Below are 17,880 nucleotides of genomic sequence, written 5' to 3'. Positions count from 1 at the left end.
TTGATGTCCTTGGCAAGGTCTCTGGTCAGATCAACAAAGATGACTTCAGTCAGTACAAATGGAAGGAGTTCAGATTCACTCTCAAAGAAGAGGCCCGTGACATCGAAGCCTTCTGCCGGCAACTGGTTGAAATGGAAGAGGAGGCTCTCAAGAACGTCTTCAGTTACAGTGGCCTGGGGTTGGTTTGAATCTCACAATCAACTGAGCCAGGCAGCAGCCACAGATCTTGCAACCCGGGGCATTTGGATCTCACAATCAACTAAGCCAGGTGGCAGCCAGATAAGATCTTTTGTTGCTGGTTTTGATTCTAGTTTGGTGATAGGATTGTTGGCTCAGGCCTTTTGCATTTTGTGTAGTTTGATATTAACATTAACCTGTGTTCCTTCGTTCCGATTCAGAAGATTTTATCATTTGAGAGGAATTAGGTGTAGTGTGCTTGGTATACACCTTTATGTTTGTTGAAAAAAAAAAAAAAAAAAAGGAGGAGAAAAGTAGGATACCTGGTGCCTCAAGACAAAATAAGAATCCTTATAAGAAGTATGGAATTCGTATGTTGTGGGTATTTACCTATCTTTCTTGCTCAGTGAATTCTGAAATTTTGTGACATGCTTTCACCTTCTAGATTCAGGAGGAAAACGACTATAAAGAAAAATGTAAAGAATAGCCATAGTGGAATGTCAGAAAGCAACATTGGTGCTAATGCTAGCGATTACGCTGAAGGAAGAGCTACCCCTGAATTATCAGATTCTCACCCCGACACTAGTCCTGAAGTCAATGAAGTTCATTCAGGTAAAGCTACTGCCACTTTCAAAATCAATGGTTTGTCTCTTGTTCACCTAGGGAAATGCAAAATGCCCACAAGATGATAGTTTCATCCATTGGCTTACTGTTACCTGTAGTTGCTGCCAAATTCAATACATGGACTGCTGCCCTTACCCTTGCAACCTCACTGAGTGCCATCTGCTCTGTGTTGTGGCTATGATGTTTGTTACACGCTCTTCACACCCTCACAGAGAAATGAGAATAGTACTCTGCTGTAATCAGTGTAGCTGATAAATTTTCTTAAAACATTGATTTAGCTGACTACAAGAAAGTAGGCCTTTAGCCTCAATTTTTTAGCCTCGGTTGGCAAAATGGAGGCTAAATGTGTTTTTTAGCCTCAGTTGTTATGGAATTGAGGCTAAAAGTTCATTTTTTGCCTCGGTTGCTACGGAACTGAGGCTGAAAGTCTACTTTTTAGCCTCAGTTGCATAGTAACTGAGGTGAAAAGTCTACTTTTTAGCCTCAATTGTATAGGAACCGAGGCTAAAGGTTTACTTTTTAGCCTCGGTTGCATAGGAACTAAGGCGAAAGGTCTACATTTTAGCCTCAGTTGCATAGGAACCGAGGCGAAAGGTCTACTTTTTAGCCTCAGTTGCATAGGAACCGAGGCGAAAGGTCTAATTGTTAGCCTCAGTTGCATAGGAACCGAGGCGAAAAGTTTACTTTTTAGCCTCAGTTGCATAGGAACCGAGGCGAAAGGTCTAATTTGTAGCCTTAGTTGCATAGGAACCGAGGTGAAAAATCTACTTTTTAGCCTCAGTTGCATAGGAACCGAGGCGAAAGGTCTAATTTGTAGCCTCATTTGCATAGGAACCGAGGTGAAAAATCTACTTTTTAGCCTCAGTTACATAGGAACCGAGGCGAAAGGTCTAATTTGTAGCCTCAGTTGCATAAGAACCGAGGTAAAAAATCTACTTTTTAGCCTCAGTTGCATAGGAACCGAGGCAAAAGGTCTAATTTATAGCCCCAGTTGCATAGGAACCGAGGTAAAAAATCTACTCTTTAGCCTCAGTTGCATTGGAACCGTGGCGAAAAGTCTACTCTTTAGCCTTAGTTGCACAGGAACCGAGGCGAAAGGTCTACTTTTTAGCCTCAGTTGCATAGGAACCAAGGCGAAAAGTCTACTTTTTAACCTCAGTTGCATAGGAACCAAGGCAAAAGGTCTACTTTTTAACCTCAGTTCCGTAGGAACCGAGGCGAAAGGTCTAATTTTTAGCCTCAGTTGCATAGGAACCAAGGCGAAAGGTCTACTTTTTAGCCTCAGTTGCATAGGAACCGAGGCGAAAGGTCTACTTTTTAACCTCAGTTGCATAGGAACTGAGGCGAAAAGTCTATTTTTTTAGCCTCGATTACACAGGAACCGAAGCGAAAAGTCTACCTTTTAGCCTCAGTTGCATAAGAACCGAGGCAAAAAGTGTACATTTTAGCATCGGTTGCATAGTAGCCGAGGCCAAAAGTCTACTTTTTAGCCTCAGTTGCATAAGAACCGAGGCCAAAAGTCTACATTTAAGAATATTAAAAAAAAAATCGAGAATATTGAAAGAATTAATAATTTTTAAAATTTTTGACAATTGTGAAAAAATTGAGAATTTTGGAAAAAAATGGAGACAATTGGGAAAAAATTGAGAATTTTGAAAAAAAAAAAATTGAGAGTTTTGAAAAAGATTTGAATTTTGAATTTTTTTAAGAGCTAAGAATTTTTAAAAATTTTGAGAACTTTTAAAAAATTAAGAAATTTTTTTTTTTGAAAAATTAAGAATAAAAAAAAATGATAATTATGAAAAAGTGTGATTTTTTTTTAAAGATTGAGAATTTTAAAAAAATTAAGAATTTTGAAAATTTTTGAAATTTTTGAAAAAAAAAAAAAAGAATTTTGAACTTGAGAATCTTGAAATTTTTTTAAAATTAAGAAATTTCAAATAATTGAAAATTTTGAAAAAAAAAATTAAAAAGGTTGAAATGAAATCGGACTTTTTAGCCTCGGTTGCATAGGAACCGAGACCAAACGTATGCTTTTTAGCCTCGGTGGCATATGAACCGAGGCCAAAAGTCTAATTTTGAAATATAAATTCGCAGGTGTGCCGCTTTTTCGCCAGACTCCTTTTCTCGCTCGCTGTGCGAGCGAGTGAGAGAGATCTTCGTTCTCTTTCTAGGGTTTTCCCCTGGGATTTTCACACCTCAATCGTCCCTCCTTTTTTCTGCACAGAAAACCCTAGCTTCGGCTCCTCTTCCTATACTGAGATTCTCCAACGCCGCCGCCTGGCGCAGTTTCCGCTGAAGCAGCTAAAGCAAAACCCTTCCATGGCAGCGAAATCCGTTGCTCCGACTGCAAGAGACCTCCTGCCGGAGGTCTTTGGGATGGAGACTCTGCCGGAAAAGCCCCGGGGTCGGGTTCTCCCATCCAGATGTTCAGCAAATGGCGATGCTGGAGCTCGGACCCTCTCGAGCATAATGCAAAAACTATCCAAGGGAGACAAACTTGAAAGCTCGCATGATCGGTATGAATTTTCATTTCTTTAGTCGGTGATAGGGTTTCTGCTTTGAGATGATTGTAGATTTAGTGTTTCTGAAGGTTTGTGATTGTTTATGGGGGTTCATACATGCTGTTGAATTCGAATTTGATTGCGGATTACAAAAATAGGAATTCATTTTAAATCTAGATTGTTAATATTGTTAGTTTGTTCACGTCAATTTGATAGCACCGATTTGGGATACGTCTGTTCTCACTGAAAACATGGAGGGCAAAATCGACTGGCCTCTAGAACGGTCCAAGGCCTATTTCTTATTATAAAATAAATAGGCCAATATAGCGTGAGCTCTGTTCAGTCCAAATCAGATAGTTAGGTTTTTTTTAATAACTGTTTTCTTAGAGATCCTCTGCTTGGAGTGAATTTGGAGAAAAATGTGGCTTTAAAGCAGGATGCAGCCCACGGTAGCATTTCAAATCCCAACTGTATATTTGGAGTGGATCCACATCAAGCCTCATTTGTTTCAAAGAAGAAAAAACCCATGTTTCTTTCTAAGAAATGGAGAAATCTTCTTTGCAGGTGTAATGCTTGCACATAATTCTATGTCCAAAAGGGCATTGGCAATCTAATTGATGAGGACTCAATTGAGGAATATGAAAAGGTGGCAAAGGAAAAGAGCAAGGAGAAATTGGAGCAACAGGAAGGAGTGGAGTTAAATTTTCTCAGCAAACTTGGTCATGTCCAAAAGATTGAGATTCTGAATGGCATTGCTGACATGAAGAATGAGCTCAGGTCCTTCATGGTATGGGTTGTATGTTCCGAATTTCCTGTTTTTATATGTGATTCTGTTTGTAATTCTGAATTCTTATTTTAAAGGGGCTACTATAGGGGAGGGCCACAAATTTCATTTTCTTTCATCTGAAATTTCTTTTTTATCGGTTTATGGTTTAGAGTGCATTTGGTTGCATCAAATATCATGAAATTTCATGATTAGGTGCAATCAAATGCACAGCTAGTGAGAAAAGGGAAGTGCCATTTTTAGGTCTTCCATTTAATTAGTATTGAGAGTTTGCAGAGTTTTAGATCATAAGGATTTGAAATCAGCATTGATATTACTTCAGATTACAGGTAATGCACTTACATCTTTTTGAAAATTTTATATCTGGTGCTATTTGTTAGGGTTTTATAGGGGTGGGCCTCATATTAGTAGCTTAGGATGCTTATGAGTGTGAGGGTGTTGAATCTGCTGGTTTTGCATTGGTCTGATGAAAACAGATGAGCTCTTGCCTTTACTTGACATCTTATTTATTTGTATAAAAATCAGGGGCTATCTTTCATGAATTTTCTCAATTGTTTGCTTGTAGATACTAATAAGAGTGTTAGGAAAGAAACCAATGCAAGAAGAAAGAACACAACAAAGATCTACATATGATAAAAAGGACTAAAAAAATCAAAAAGAGGCCAACACCTGCAAGCTGCATCCCTTTTCTGAAGTATTCAGACCCTCTTTCTCAGCAGACTTGCATGAAAAGATCCACGGAAAACCATTTTTTTGTATTGTTTATTGTTTTACAGAACAAAGGTATATTTCAGCAGTGGGTGATCCAGGCATGAGAAGAGATGGATTGAGAGTGGCATTTGAAGGCTGGAATTTTTGCAATGAAGTTGGCAATGAAATTCCTGAGATGGAAGTCCTAGAGCAGCTGACTGTTTTGATTTCTTAAGTAAGCTCAAACAAACATTTGTGGTTTCAAAAATGTATTTCAAGCTCAAAACCAACAGAGAAAAATCTTCATGGTTTTTGTCTATGACTCAAAACTGCATTTCAACATCCCAATAAACAGACCAAAAAAAAAAAAAAAAGAAAGAAAAAAAAGAAGAAGAAAGAACTAGTCTCTTTCTGTGATGTCAAAACTGCATTTTAAACTCACAAGCAACATGCATGAAAAAAAATCCTGTGGGTTCTTTACCAATTTCAAAACTGCATTTTAAGTCCAAAACAGATGGATGATGGAACTTTCCTATTTCCTAGGATTTCAAAACTGAAAATGGCATGCAAAGAAAATTCTTTGTTGGTTTCTTTCAATGATTTTATAACTGCATTTAAACATACAAAAGAAGCAATCTTCATGGGTTTCGTTCTACGACTTCAGAACTACATTTTAAGCCTAAAACAAACATGCAGAGAGAGTTTTTCATGGTGTTTTCTTCTTCATCTTCTTCTTTTTCTTCATATGCAATCCTCATCACAGTCTGTGTTTCTCATTCAATTGAGCAGATAATTCTTTGGAGCATAAAGTAACAGAAGAACAGAACAAACTTGGGGTAGGAAAATCATTCCCAGGTTTGAACCCAAAGGCTCTCAACAATCCAGACCTTAATGTGATCATTTGACATAGCTGTTCTTAAGGGAAAATCCCGACACATTAATCAGATATACTGCATTTTTACATACATGTATGGGTCATGCAGTTCAAACTTGGCAAGCTGACATTTAGTCAATTCATTTGCATAGGATGTCTTTTATATTCATGATACATTGTTACTGGATTCCATGTTCAGCATTTGTGATTTTGTTGCCTAATCATTTAACTCTTGTTAGCTATGAGTAAAGAGAAAAAAAGGAACTCCATCATTTTAGCTTTTATACAGTCATATTATAGAAAGAAAGAAAAGAAAAACTTATTGTGACCCACTTGTAAGTTATATCATGATGCTTCTGCCAATTTTTTATGCACTCTCTGAAGATAGCAATTGTGTTGTTTCTTTTTTCCTTGAAATTTCATTTATTTATTTATTTTGTTAATTTCTTCTTCCTCGTCTTCTTATGTCTACTACCGATAATGCAATCATATTGGTGCATGTCATAATCTCAACGAAGGGCTTCTTCTGTGCCAGAAACAATGTTTATATCCATCCTGTATGTAGATGATTATACTTGAAGGTGCAAAGGCAAATCATTCACTTCTTCTTCTTATCCTACTTATTTTATCTTTGGACAGGTATCAAGACCCGGTATGCATGATGATTGTTTTCTTGAAGGAGCTGTGGCCAGATGTAAAGGACTCGAATTTATTTCAGGTTTGCGGCATTCCCTCTAAAAATTTTCTGTGTATCAAGCATTCATTTAAATGATCATTATGTGCTCCATTGCATTTTGAATTTGAACTTCATTGCATTTTGATGTGCTTCATTACATTCAAGAAGTCCAGATACTAAGTGTTCTTCCCGTCCACTTTGTGCAATTTTCATGATAATGTTTTTGTAAAGTGATCATCAGTCAAGTTTACATCAAGTGTCAATTGATCTATCATCTTTGAACATACTTGTAAAAAACGGTCCTCTTGTAATGATGTTGGGTTTTCACAATAATGGTACAATGAAATGCCTCCAATATACAACATTGTTTAGTATTAGCGTTTGCTTATGTAGGCCTGCTTTACTTTTCATATAGAATATATTGCCATCTTGTCTTTAGAATTTCATCAGTATGCTTTTACTTATGCCTTTGCAAGGGACCAAATTGGCGCATCATTAGCTTTTTGATTCCATGTTCTTCACTGTCTTCGTCTTCTAGAAGCAGATTCATTTCCAACAGCTGATAAGCTATTCCGAAATAAAATTTGGGTTGGAACAGTCGAAGGTCAGCGATAGTTCCTCATTAATTCTTAGCTTCTATTTGCAAATGATGTTATGATTCATGTTGATCAAAATTGTTAACAGGTCTTCCTGTCTATTTCATTGAGCCTCATCATCTGGCTAAATTCTTCTGGAGAGGACAGTTTAATGGAGAGAATGATGATTTCAAGCATTTTTCATTCTTTAGTCGTGCAGCACTTGAATTGCTTCTTCGAGCTGGCAAGAAACCAGATATAATCCATCGCCATGACCGGCAGACAGCGTTTGTTGTATGCACCGGCAACAGTTAGAATTTCACTAGTTCCTTTTCATAAATAATTTCCGATGTTTTTTCCCCTCTCTAATAAGTAAACTTGGCTACTCAGGCACCACTCTATTGGGATTTGTACGCTCCTAGAGGTTTGAATATGGCTAGGATTTGCTTTACATGCCACAATTTTGAGTATCAGGGGACAACACCTGCTTCAGAGTTGGCATCCTGTGGCGTTGATGTTCACCAGCTGAGTAGACATGATAGGATGCAGGAAAATGCATCACATGATAGAGTCAATCCAATTAAGGTTATTGATTTCAATGGTTCATTTGAATTAAGAAAAAGGCATCAAGGTGAGACGTGTTTTACATGTTCCCATTCTTTAGGGTGTGATTGTGTTCTCCAACATTGTAACAATAGTATCTCCATCTTTCTCTCCCTGCCCCGACTCTCTCTCTATGTCTCTGCCCTAATTTTGCTCAAAAATATGATAACATGGGGGCTGAAATGGCTGTCCTTATTCAGGTGATACCTCTTACCACTAACTCCATCTCCACTGCATTTTGAACTTGCTCCTCTTTCTAGACTATTAACATGCCACACAGATTTTTGTTCCTGGGTCCATCTCACAGCCAACTTCCTTTCTGAATGTTAGGAGCTTTGATTGGATTACTGCATGGGATAGAGAAATTTGATTCTTCAAAAGGGTACAAAATATCGACTTATGTATATTGGTGGATTCGTCAGCTGAGGCCATGGTTTCCTTTGTCATAGCAAACCAAATAAATATCTGCAAATGCCAATTTTTTATTTTTTATTTTTATTTAATAAATAAATAAATTATGTGATACCAAAAAGATTCACATTCACACTAGACAATGCTGTGATATGGCTATTTTAAAATTGTCGGATAGAAATGCTGAATTTCTCTTACAAGAAGTTATGACGATGCCAATATTAGGGTAAGTGAATTGAGAATGTCAACCATACTCTAATTTAATTAAATGTGTCACCTGATGTTCAGGTTTCCATCTCCTTTTATTGTCAAATGATCCAGCAACTGAAGTATAGAAGCCTCAGAAGAACTAGCTCCTACTACCAACATCACCCAGCCAACTAGTACAGAAGATAGACTCTGTTGCAAGTTCTATTATCAATATTATTTCCACTCTTTAAGTTCTGAACATAAAGAACATCATTGTTGTTATTTGCTGCAAATTTATTTATTTATTTATTATATATTTGTGGATCTTTTTTTTGACTGGATTAAGTGGGCCTGGGTTGTATTATTAGAGTGGTTCTTTCACCTGCAACATTATAAATAAAGTGGTGTAGAGGGATCTTTCTACACTTTTTCTTTTGCTTTAACACACTAGGTTCTAGCAGTTCATATGATGAAAAATAAGGATTGCTTACAACTATTCTATACAAAAAAAGATTTTGAATTAAGTTCTTGTGTGCTTTATACATTTATATTTGTACGCATTACTGATTCACCTGCAATCGTTTTTTTTCCCCAATGGTGAAAGTGGGAAGAAAAAAACATTTTATGTGTTACCAACTCATTTGTTTTTACATGGAAAAAGCGGGCAAAGAATCTTGGTGGAGAGTCTCTTGATCGGGCAACGTTGTTCATAACAACCCATCGGAAGAAAGATGGGAGTGTTGTGAACGAGGAGTCGGCTCATGTTATTGTATGTAGAAATTTATCAATCATTGACATCTCAGTTCTTTGCTGAACTCACCTTGTTCCTACATTGTTCTCATTTTTGTTCTGTAGTGCATTATATATATATATATATATATATATATATATATATATATATATATATATATATATATATATATATATATATATATATATATATATATATATATGTATATATGGAAATGGTACTATGCGCTCAACCTCACGGGTCCGTCCCATGAGGTCGAGCTGTGTGGGCCCCACTGTGATGCGTTTCGAACATCTACCCCATCAGTCAGATGCACCATTCCATCATGGGCCTAGGTCTCAAAAATCAAGCCAATCCGTGACTTTTGTGGGCCACACCACATACAGAAGTGGGGAGGGGCCGTGCACCATTAAAACATTCATAATCATTTTTTGGGCCCACCAAGATGTGGTTTGCAAATCAAGCCCATCCATTATGTGTGTCCCACTTGGATGAGGGTTCAGACCAAGTTTCAACAGCATTCAAAACTCAGGTGGGCCCCACCAAGTGCTTTTATATGTTTTAACGGTTCCTTCACACGATTTTAGATGGTATGGCCCACCTGAGTTCCGTATACGGCTGATTTTTGGGATATCCCATAATTTAGAGAAGGTGCTCCTATCAATTTTAGAGAAGTTCTTCTCCAAGTTTCTGAACTTGCCTGATGTAAATAGGAGGTTGAGGAAGATCATCTCCATCCTCTCAAGCGACCAGCCTCCCTGCCCTCAACTGTATCTGTACAGCACAGCTGACAAGGTCATTCCAGCTAGGTCGGCAGAGTCTTTTATTCAGGAGCAGAAGAAATCTGGGAGAAAGGTATGGTGAATTATACCTAGGCCAAAGTGGGACTAACCAAGATATGTTTTCTGAATAGTTCTTTACTTTTTTCAATTGCATTATTAATATAGCTACACTTTCTATTTCTTGTTATGACTACTACATCAATTTGCAGGTGAAACCGAATGCAATGGTTAAGGACATAGCTTTCTTGGGGGCATCGCTCTCTGATCATCTCAAACCTGACTTCAATCCTCTTATCATGAAGAAACCCCAAACTGAAACTAATACAAAATTGGATTAGTCCCATCTTGTAGGTAAGTGGTTGGGCAATCATTTGTTGTCTTGCTCAGGCCTTGACAAATGAATGGGCTAGGTTGCAGGGCCTGCTATGCATCCATACACATCCATTTGCATTTCCTTTCTTGTTTGAGAGTTTCATTTCATGTCTTGCAGCCAGCAGGCTAGAGCTACCTGTTTGAGGTTGCAGGGGCCTGCTACGCACAATTCAAATGGAGAATGCTGGTAGAGGCAATGATGATGTTGGCCTGGAAGCAGCAGAAGATGGACGGGCAGTGTTATCTCAGGGTCTGCCAAGCATGACAGCACCGGTGATGACGGGCGCGACCATGACTTTGTATTATTTGTGGAACCTAATGTTGTGTAACGGTTTGATTGATTTGAAGTAGTTAAACTTTAAATAGACGGTTGTTAACTGTTTTGTTGGTATTGTGACTTTCATGATTGATTGTTTCATGAGTGGATTGAATAAATATATATATTTAAAAAAAAAAAAAAACATTTTTAGCCTCAATTTGTAACTGAGGCTTGAATTTAGCCTCGGTTGTTGATAACCAAAGCTGAAATTCCCGTGGCTAAAGACTTTAGCCTCGGTTGTTGAGAACCGAGGTTAAAAATAGATTTAGCTTCGGTTGGAGGCAATTGAGGCTAAAATTTGGATTTAGTCTTAGTTGAAAACAATGGAGGCTAAAATTTTGATTTAGCCTCATTTCAAGAAAATTGAAGCTAAAAAGGTTTTTGGCCTCACTTGAAGAACCGAGGCTATAAAAGTCATTTTAGCCTCGGTTGCTAAAACTGAGGCTAAAGCCTTTAGCCACAGGGGTTTCAACCTCGGTTTGGATAACTGAGGCTAAAGGCTTTAGCCTCAGTTTTTAACCTTTTTAGGCACAGTTTTGAACCGAGGCTAAAACCCCCTTTTCTTGTAGTGCTACCTCTTAAAAAATTAATGAGTGGCACTTAACACATCATTTTGTGGAAGGATTTAATTATGGTCTTAAGATACGTACTAGTCAGGTCATGGGTGTAGGTGTACGTGTACCTTGGATGAGTCAACTCGAACTAGGTGAGATCCAACCCAGTTTGACACCTCAAGTGATCCCCCCATTCATCCTTGAGTGATTCGTGACTTTGACTGAGGACTGAATGAGTTGATCTGAATCAACGAGTCTTTTAACCATGGTAGAGATCTTCTCTATTCTTTTGGTTTCTCATGTCCTGCTTTTTTCTTATTAGATGATTTTGCAAAAGAACAAGCATCTCCTTCAGCAGCCACGAAGGAGGAGGAACGAGAGGCCCCAGCAGACCTAGAAGAATCAGACAGAGAAGAGAAAATGGAATCTTCCGACAGAGTTATAGGAGATTCGGATGATGAACCCCTTGTAATCTCTCTTTGCCTTCTCATCTTTGGACTAGATTGCTTAGCATCTTACTAGTTATTCTCCCTCATTCTGTTATGTTTCTTCCAATGCAGAGCATGTAGAAGGTACGAGGAGCAAAAGTAGCCTAGAGCTTGGAGACTGGCCTTCTCTTTGAAAACTCAAATGTTGGATTTGGCTTTGTTGCCATTGTCCCAACCATGGTCTGTCGATCTGAGTTGCTGAAGGAAGACAGACGTTTTGGTACCTACACTAGATGCTGCTAATAAACTATGGTAACACAAATGCCACGATAAGGGCCATGTATATGTAATTTCCACAGTTATTGTATGTAGCATGCGTTTGTAGCATCTTATGTAGAGTAGTTTAACCACTCATCTTGGATAGGTCAAAGCTAAAAAATTACACACCCAACAATCCTAACCATCTGATTTGTTCCTTCAAATGGACCGTTGAAAGGAATCATCTCGTGTGCGACTTCTGACTGTTCAATTGGTATGCTAACCCCTTGGATTTTTTGACTTTGTCTGTCAATAGTAGGTCCATTGATCCATCTGTTAACATCATTTAATCAATTTGGGTTTCGGTTATTGTCCATCCAGGAGGAGGTTAATTAATTGGATGGTCTGAATCAGGTGCATTAGCTAGACTAGTAAGTGTTGAATTTCCAGGTATAGTTCATTCATTATCAGTTGCATTTTGCTTATATTCAAGAGGTCACCTTTATTTGAGATGTGTGACAATTGTCGCTTTCTGAAGTGAGTCTGGTGTGAAAGGATCGTCTCCACCTTTTGGCGTCCCCGTACGACTTCGGCCTAAAATTTGCTGCGACCTATCATTAGTACAAATGATGAATTATGTAGCATCCTTTGCATCAAATAATGTGTATGATCTCATGTGGGTCCATCATTTGGCGATCTCCAGCCTTTGATATTAAGCTCCCACTATAAATGTGTTGTGCATCAGAAACTTCTCAGTTTTGGAGAGTTCAAAGCCTACGATTGGTGGCATGATTTCTATGTTTGATGGATTAACATCTTTGAACTTGGGAGGCTTCAGGGTGATGGCACATCCCTTATGTGTCCCACATCATCAACAGCTTGGACAATTAGAAATAGAAGGTAGCTAGTCCACAAATCACAGTCCATAAATTTTAGAAAATAAGAAGTGCATTTATTTGACAAAGGAATGGGAAGCCATATGCACTTTTCTAACTTGTAAATTAGGACATGCCATTCTCTGGGAACATTGTTACAAGAGATGATCTGCTTGATGAGCTGCTTGTTGGATGATTGCATCAAAGTGCTATAACTAATATGGCCTAATTTACTATACAAAAGAAGAAAAGAAGAAGAAAAGAACAAAGATTTTACTTGTGACAATGTTGCATACTTCATTGCCTAGAAAATATAGGTTGCCACTCAGCACTCCTTTAGCGAGGTTTTTCTGAGTGTAAAGATCCTTCACAATCGAGGAGTGTCAGCATCATTATCATCATCTAAGTTCTATTCCAACTACCTAGGGTTGGCTATATGAATCTTGTTCCCCTATTTTACTCCATCAAGGGCTATACCTTTAGTTAGATCATAAGTCATCTATATTTTCGTAACACACACCTTCATGCATGTCCTTTGGGCCTTTTACAATGAGTGTAACAAAAAAAAAAAAAAAAGCCTATATTTGAAAGCATTGGAAAATTGTCAAGCTTGAATAAATTTTCTTTTGAATATATGTCGAGTAAAACATTTGAAATAAAACATGTGGAAAAAAGTGGTGACGATGATCATGCGAGTAATAGGTAATGCAATGCCATCACCAATCCTTAGACATGGGTTGTACTATCCATCTAGGCTCAAATTGAGGTTTGGGTTTGTTGAAGTTTGGCACAGGGGGGTTGAAAGATGAAGAGGAACTAGAAGTAGTTTGGCACAGAGGGGTTGAAAGATGAAGAGGAACTAGAAGTAGTTTGGCTCAGAGGGGTTGAAAGAAGTTTGATAGGAGACGGGTGGAGCATAAGGAAAAAAGTAGACATATGATGGGTTACCAATAATAATTTGGGAGCCATAATGATTTAGAGAAATTTGTTTGAAGGAATGCGTGAGGGCATTTGACTAGGTGGTTATTGTTGTGAAGGCCTTATGGAACATTTATCCATATAAAAAAGAGTTGTAAAGTGAAGGCAACTAGCATTGTTGTGATTCATGGATCGACATATCTGACAATGCGGCCCGCGACAACTACAGGAGTCTTCAGTGTATGTAAAATGGCACAACCATTCCCAAAAAGCCATGTCTATAAGTGAATCCTTGACTTGTCTCAAGCCAGTTAAAGACAATGTATATAAGTGAATCCTTGACCTGTCTCAAGCCAGTAAAAGAGTTGTCTGTTGAACCTCATAATATGATATGGACTCAAGAGGAGAGGGAGGTACTGAAGCTTCCTCCTAGAGGAGAAGGGTCAGAAGCTCCAAGAATGTGGGCAGTGGTGATGTTGGTCTTAATAGTCGTGGAGATCATCTTATAGTTCTTTAAAAGTGATTGGAGCATGTAGTGGACTTTGTATGTGAATGACTGAGATAATGCTTAATGATCACATGATTATCATATGTGGATTTGAGATCGCCAAGGTAATCATTGATATATGAGGTTTTCTGCTTATAGTTTCGAATGTTGATCATGCATTTACATGGGATTTTGACTATTGCGAGAACATCTTAAGAATTGCTATCCCAATTACATGGGCCAGTTTAAGCTAGATAATATGTGCCATGATTTTTTGGAGAAATAGCAGATAACAAGCAAGGAAAGCCCATGTAATCATTTTCCAACCATTTGGAACATTCAGGATTGGATATTTCCATTTCTCTTTAATTTGAAGAATGCTTAGTAGACATAGGTAGCGATGGATGTTATATCCATATATATGGCCCATCATTCCCTGCCTCTACCGGCCTTGTTGGTATGGCCTTCCCAAAAAAAAAAAAAAAATTATCATTTTTTAATTTAGTTTGCATCAGTTAGAGAAGTCGTGCTTAAAGACATTGGGAAGGAAGGGATGCATTGAGCAAGAAGGAGAGCCATGAAGAGAGAAGGAATTATAGAAGTGAATGGAATGATTTTGAATCAGTTTTGGTGAATGAGATGATCTTTGGAGATGATTTTAAAAAAGAGAATGGCGTTGTAGATGATTATGGAGAGCTGAGGTGAAGTTTGGGATTAATTTGGAGAGTGATGGAATCAAAATTTATGGGTTTTTTCTAAATAGAAAAAGGAAAGGGAAGGTAAAGAAAAATGTGAGAAGATAAAAGAAAAGTAAAGAGAATCTTAGGTTTTGAAGAAATAGATGATCTTGAAATTCTAAATATGGACTTCAAAAAAAAAAAAAGTTAAACATCTTGAAAGTAAAATATCCAAGAAAGTTGGAGAAATAGAAGAACATAGAAATTGTAGATCTATCTTTTATTCTTTTATAACGAAACTTTAGGGAAGAATAGAAGAAAGGATATTCTTTGAGGGTGGTGTAGCTTGCAAGATGATTGCTATATGTCAAAGGAGTGATAAGGTTTTGATGATTGGTTGTTTAAATACCATGAAGTCCTATCTTTATTATTGTAATTAGAAAGTGAAGAAGAGAAAAGACAGGAAGAAAGAAGGAAACTTCCCTATTTTCTATATTCTTACTCAAAGCAACATAGCAATATATATATATATATATATATATATATTATTTGGATGCAAGCAAAGATGTTTGTAAAGCACTTTGAATTGGCTCTACCTGGATTAGTTATTTTGTTTGCTGTTTGTAAAGCACTTTCAAATACAATGGATTTGCACATTGACACATCTGGCATATGTAATCAAGATTGATGTTGGCACACATGCATGTAATTGAGATTGATGCATGTACGGAGCATTTTATTCCAAGTGCATTGAACTTGGGATGAGCTTGCTCATGTTTATTCCACCTCTTCACAAGAATCTATCCTTACTCTTTTTCTTTTTCTTTTTTTGTACAAATCTATCCTGACTATATTCCACCTTTCAAGGGCGTGATGTCCTTATTATTATCATTATTGTTTTACATACTCTTATGCATAAATAGGTTTTAAACCAGAGAGAAGATGTCTACTCCGGACTGCACATGTTGGACACAACTTTGCTTGCATCCATACAACCCCTAAGAGTTCTAAGTGGTCACAAATGAGACTAAGTGAGCCAAACCAAATAGGCTATTAAACAAGGTTTCATCTTGTATCTAATTACATATTTTCCATGTGTACAATTTTTTACTTTCAATCTACATTTACAATTCTCATTTGATACATTCAACAATCACAATATTCAATCAAAGACAAGTTTTCTATTCTCATCAATGACTCCTCGTAATAGGACATTTAATGTAGGGGCATTTTCACACCGGGCTCGAGTAGGGTCGCTTGTTTGATGCAGGGGCACACTCAGGGTGGGTGCGGCTCACGGAGGAGGTCTTGTGTTCGAGACTCCTCACCGGAGGTGATTAATGCGCATTTCATACCAGGATTGAGTGGGGTAGCCCGTGGGATGCGGGAACACACTCAGGGTGGGCAGCCTATGTGATTTGGGGCCCACGAAGGGGGTTTGGCCGAGGTCTTAACCCATGCGATATGGGGCCTGGGCTATGAGATAAAGGGATTAATTCCTCATACTCTAACAGTTCGAGCTTTTAGAGCAAGTGGTTAATTGTCCTACATCAAATTGGTATCAGAGCAGGAGGTCTCGTATTCGAGACTCCTCACTGGGGGTGATTAATGCAGGGGCATTTTCACACCGGGCTCGAGTGGGGTCGCTTGTTTGATGCAGGAGCACACTCGGGGTGGGTGCGGCTCACGGAGGAAGTCTCGTGTTCGAGACTCCTCACCGGGGGGTGATTAATGCGCATTTCACACCAGGCTTGAGTGGGGTAGCCCGTGGGATGCGGAGACACACTCAGAATGGGCGGCCCATGTGATTTGGGGCCCACGAAGGGGGTTCGGCCGAGGTCCTAACCCATGCAATGTGGGGTCTGGGCTATGAGATAAAGGGATTAATTCGCCATACTCTAACAATTTGAGCTTTTAGAGCAAGTAGTTAATTGTTCTGCATCAACATTTGCACGGTCCACTCGATTGGACAAGATGTTTACTAGTTCTAGCAAACATTTCATGGGCTACAATATGAAAATCACATCAGTTGGATGATCTAATCCTATATTTATTTATTGCCAAACCATGGATATGATGGTTAGGATTTTCTGATAAAATTGATTCTTTAAACTGTAAGCAATAGACGTTGGGCCTAACAGATGGATGGCTCACTGCTGAATAGGCCTACTTTCCCATAAATTATGTTGACTGTCCACTAAATAGTTATTGTTCAGATGGTATGAATCATCTTATTGGTGGGAATTTTGCATGGTGGCCTAAGAAATATGTCTTGGACATAATGCACAACCCATATTGCTTGGTTAGACTGGCCAAGTGTCCCCTTGCAAGTGGAAAACTGCATGTTATGATGCCTTCAGAGCATATGATGATTTCCACACTTCTTTTTGGCATCACAAAAGTCCAACTCGAAAATCACCACATAGTAACAAGTGATTACTCTTACACCCTACGTACATGGATGTGGGAAGGTGAAAGAACTCTGTGTGATGATTGAAAAATATAAAATATAAAAATGTACATAAAACACCACTCTTCTTTGTCTGAATGTTTGCTTGGCCCACATTTGTTTAGAGTAGTGGGAAAATAATAATAATAATAAAGACCACGGCTAGGTAGGCTACATTAGTTAGATCATCCAGCTCATAAATTATCTTGTTGCTGAGGTGGGCCAAAATTTGAAAACAAAGAGATAGCTTTTATATATATATATATATATATATATATATATATATATATATATATATATATATAATTTGTTTGCAGAAAGGTGGGAGCACACCACCTGTAATTTTATTGATTTGAAAATGGTTATGTACAACCATTCAAGTAGGTGAAAATACAAGAAACAACTGCCACACATTTCACATATCATATAGACCAAGCAAAATACACAAAATTACAAAAAGGAGAAAGCAACTAAAGCTTCTTTTTTTTTTTTTTTTTTTTTTTAGACACGAACCATACAAACATATTTTCCCTAGCTCCAATCATCTCACCGTCATTGCTATTTAGGAAACACCATGGAAGGAAAAATTAAGGAAAGCATTCTATCAATAAATATATAGAATTCTCTCCTTCCCTTCCTCCAAAGTGCTAGGGTCCAGAAAAGCATCCCTACACCTACTCCATGTCCAACTCCAAATCCTATCCACATTAATTCCCAATCATATTTCCTTTCAGATTGCAATGTTGACAGAGCGGACGGTGGTGCACTCTTCGCATCATCACATTTCTTTGATAGTGGAGGTCCACACAATCCTAAGTTCTCTTTGAATGATTCGCTGTTAAATGTAAGAAACTGCCGGCTTTGTGGTATTTTTCCCGCAAGGAAATTTTGTGAGAGATTCAA

General features: G+C 38.0%; 1 protein-coding gene and 4 long non-coding RNA genes across 6 annotated transcripts in view; 4 read left to right on the top strand and 1 right to left on the bottom strand.

The window, feature by feature from the left end:
- LOC131255727 (uncharacterized) overlaps window positions 1-17,880 on the bottom strand; it is a 190,112-nt gene that overhangs the window by 140,830 nt on the left and 31,402 nt on the right. The window lies entirely within an intron of this gene.
- On the top strand, window positions 2,945-4,969 carry LOC131255732 (uncharacterized). 2 transcript variants are annotated; one of them, XR_009176338.1, is made up of 3 exons: window positions 2,945-3,754; window positions 3,870-4,092; window positions 4,866-4,969. It is a non-coding gene; the product is annotated as an uncharacterized LOC131255732 (long non-coding RNA). The 2 variants fall into 2 exon arrangements; XR_009176337.1 differs by lacking the exon at window positions 4,866-4,969 and adding an exon at window positions 4,285-4,372 and having other exon boundaries at window positions 3,870-4,082.
- On the top strand, window positions 6,378-7,702 carry LOC131255733 (uncharacterized). Its single transcript, XR_009176339.1, has 3 exons — window positions 6,378-6,933; window positions 7,014-7,198; window positions 7,295-7,702. It is a non-coding gene; the product is annotated as an uncharacterized LOC131255733 (long non-coding RNA).
- Window positions 8,039-8,536, top strand: LOC131255734 (uncharacterized). Its single transcript, XR_009176340.1, has 2 exons — window positions 8,039-8,144; window positions 8,240-8,536. It is a non-coding gene; the product is annotated as an uncharacterized LOC131255734 (long non-coding RNA).
- On the top strand, window positions 9,510-10,337 carry LOC131255731 (uncharacterized). The gene is made up of 3 exons (XR_009176336.1): window positions 9,510-9,713; window positions 9,850-9,991; window positions 10,131-10,337. It is a non-coding gene; the product is annotated as an uncharacterized LOC131255731 (long non-coding RNA).

Source organism: Magnolia sinica, chromosome 9 (assembly GCF_029962835.1).
Source record: "Magnolia sinica isolate HGM2019 chromosome 9, MsV1, whole genome shotgun sequence".
Classification (NCBI taxonomy): domain Eukaryota; kingdom Viridiplantae; phylum Streptophyta; class Magnoliopsida; order Magnoliales; family Magnoliaceae; genus Magnolia; species Magnolia sinica.
The sequence above is the reverse complement of the archived record's forward strand: the minus strand, read 5'-3'. Positions and strand labels throughout refer to the sequence as shown.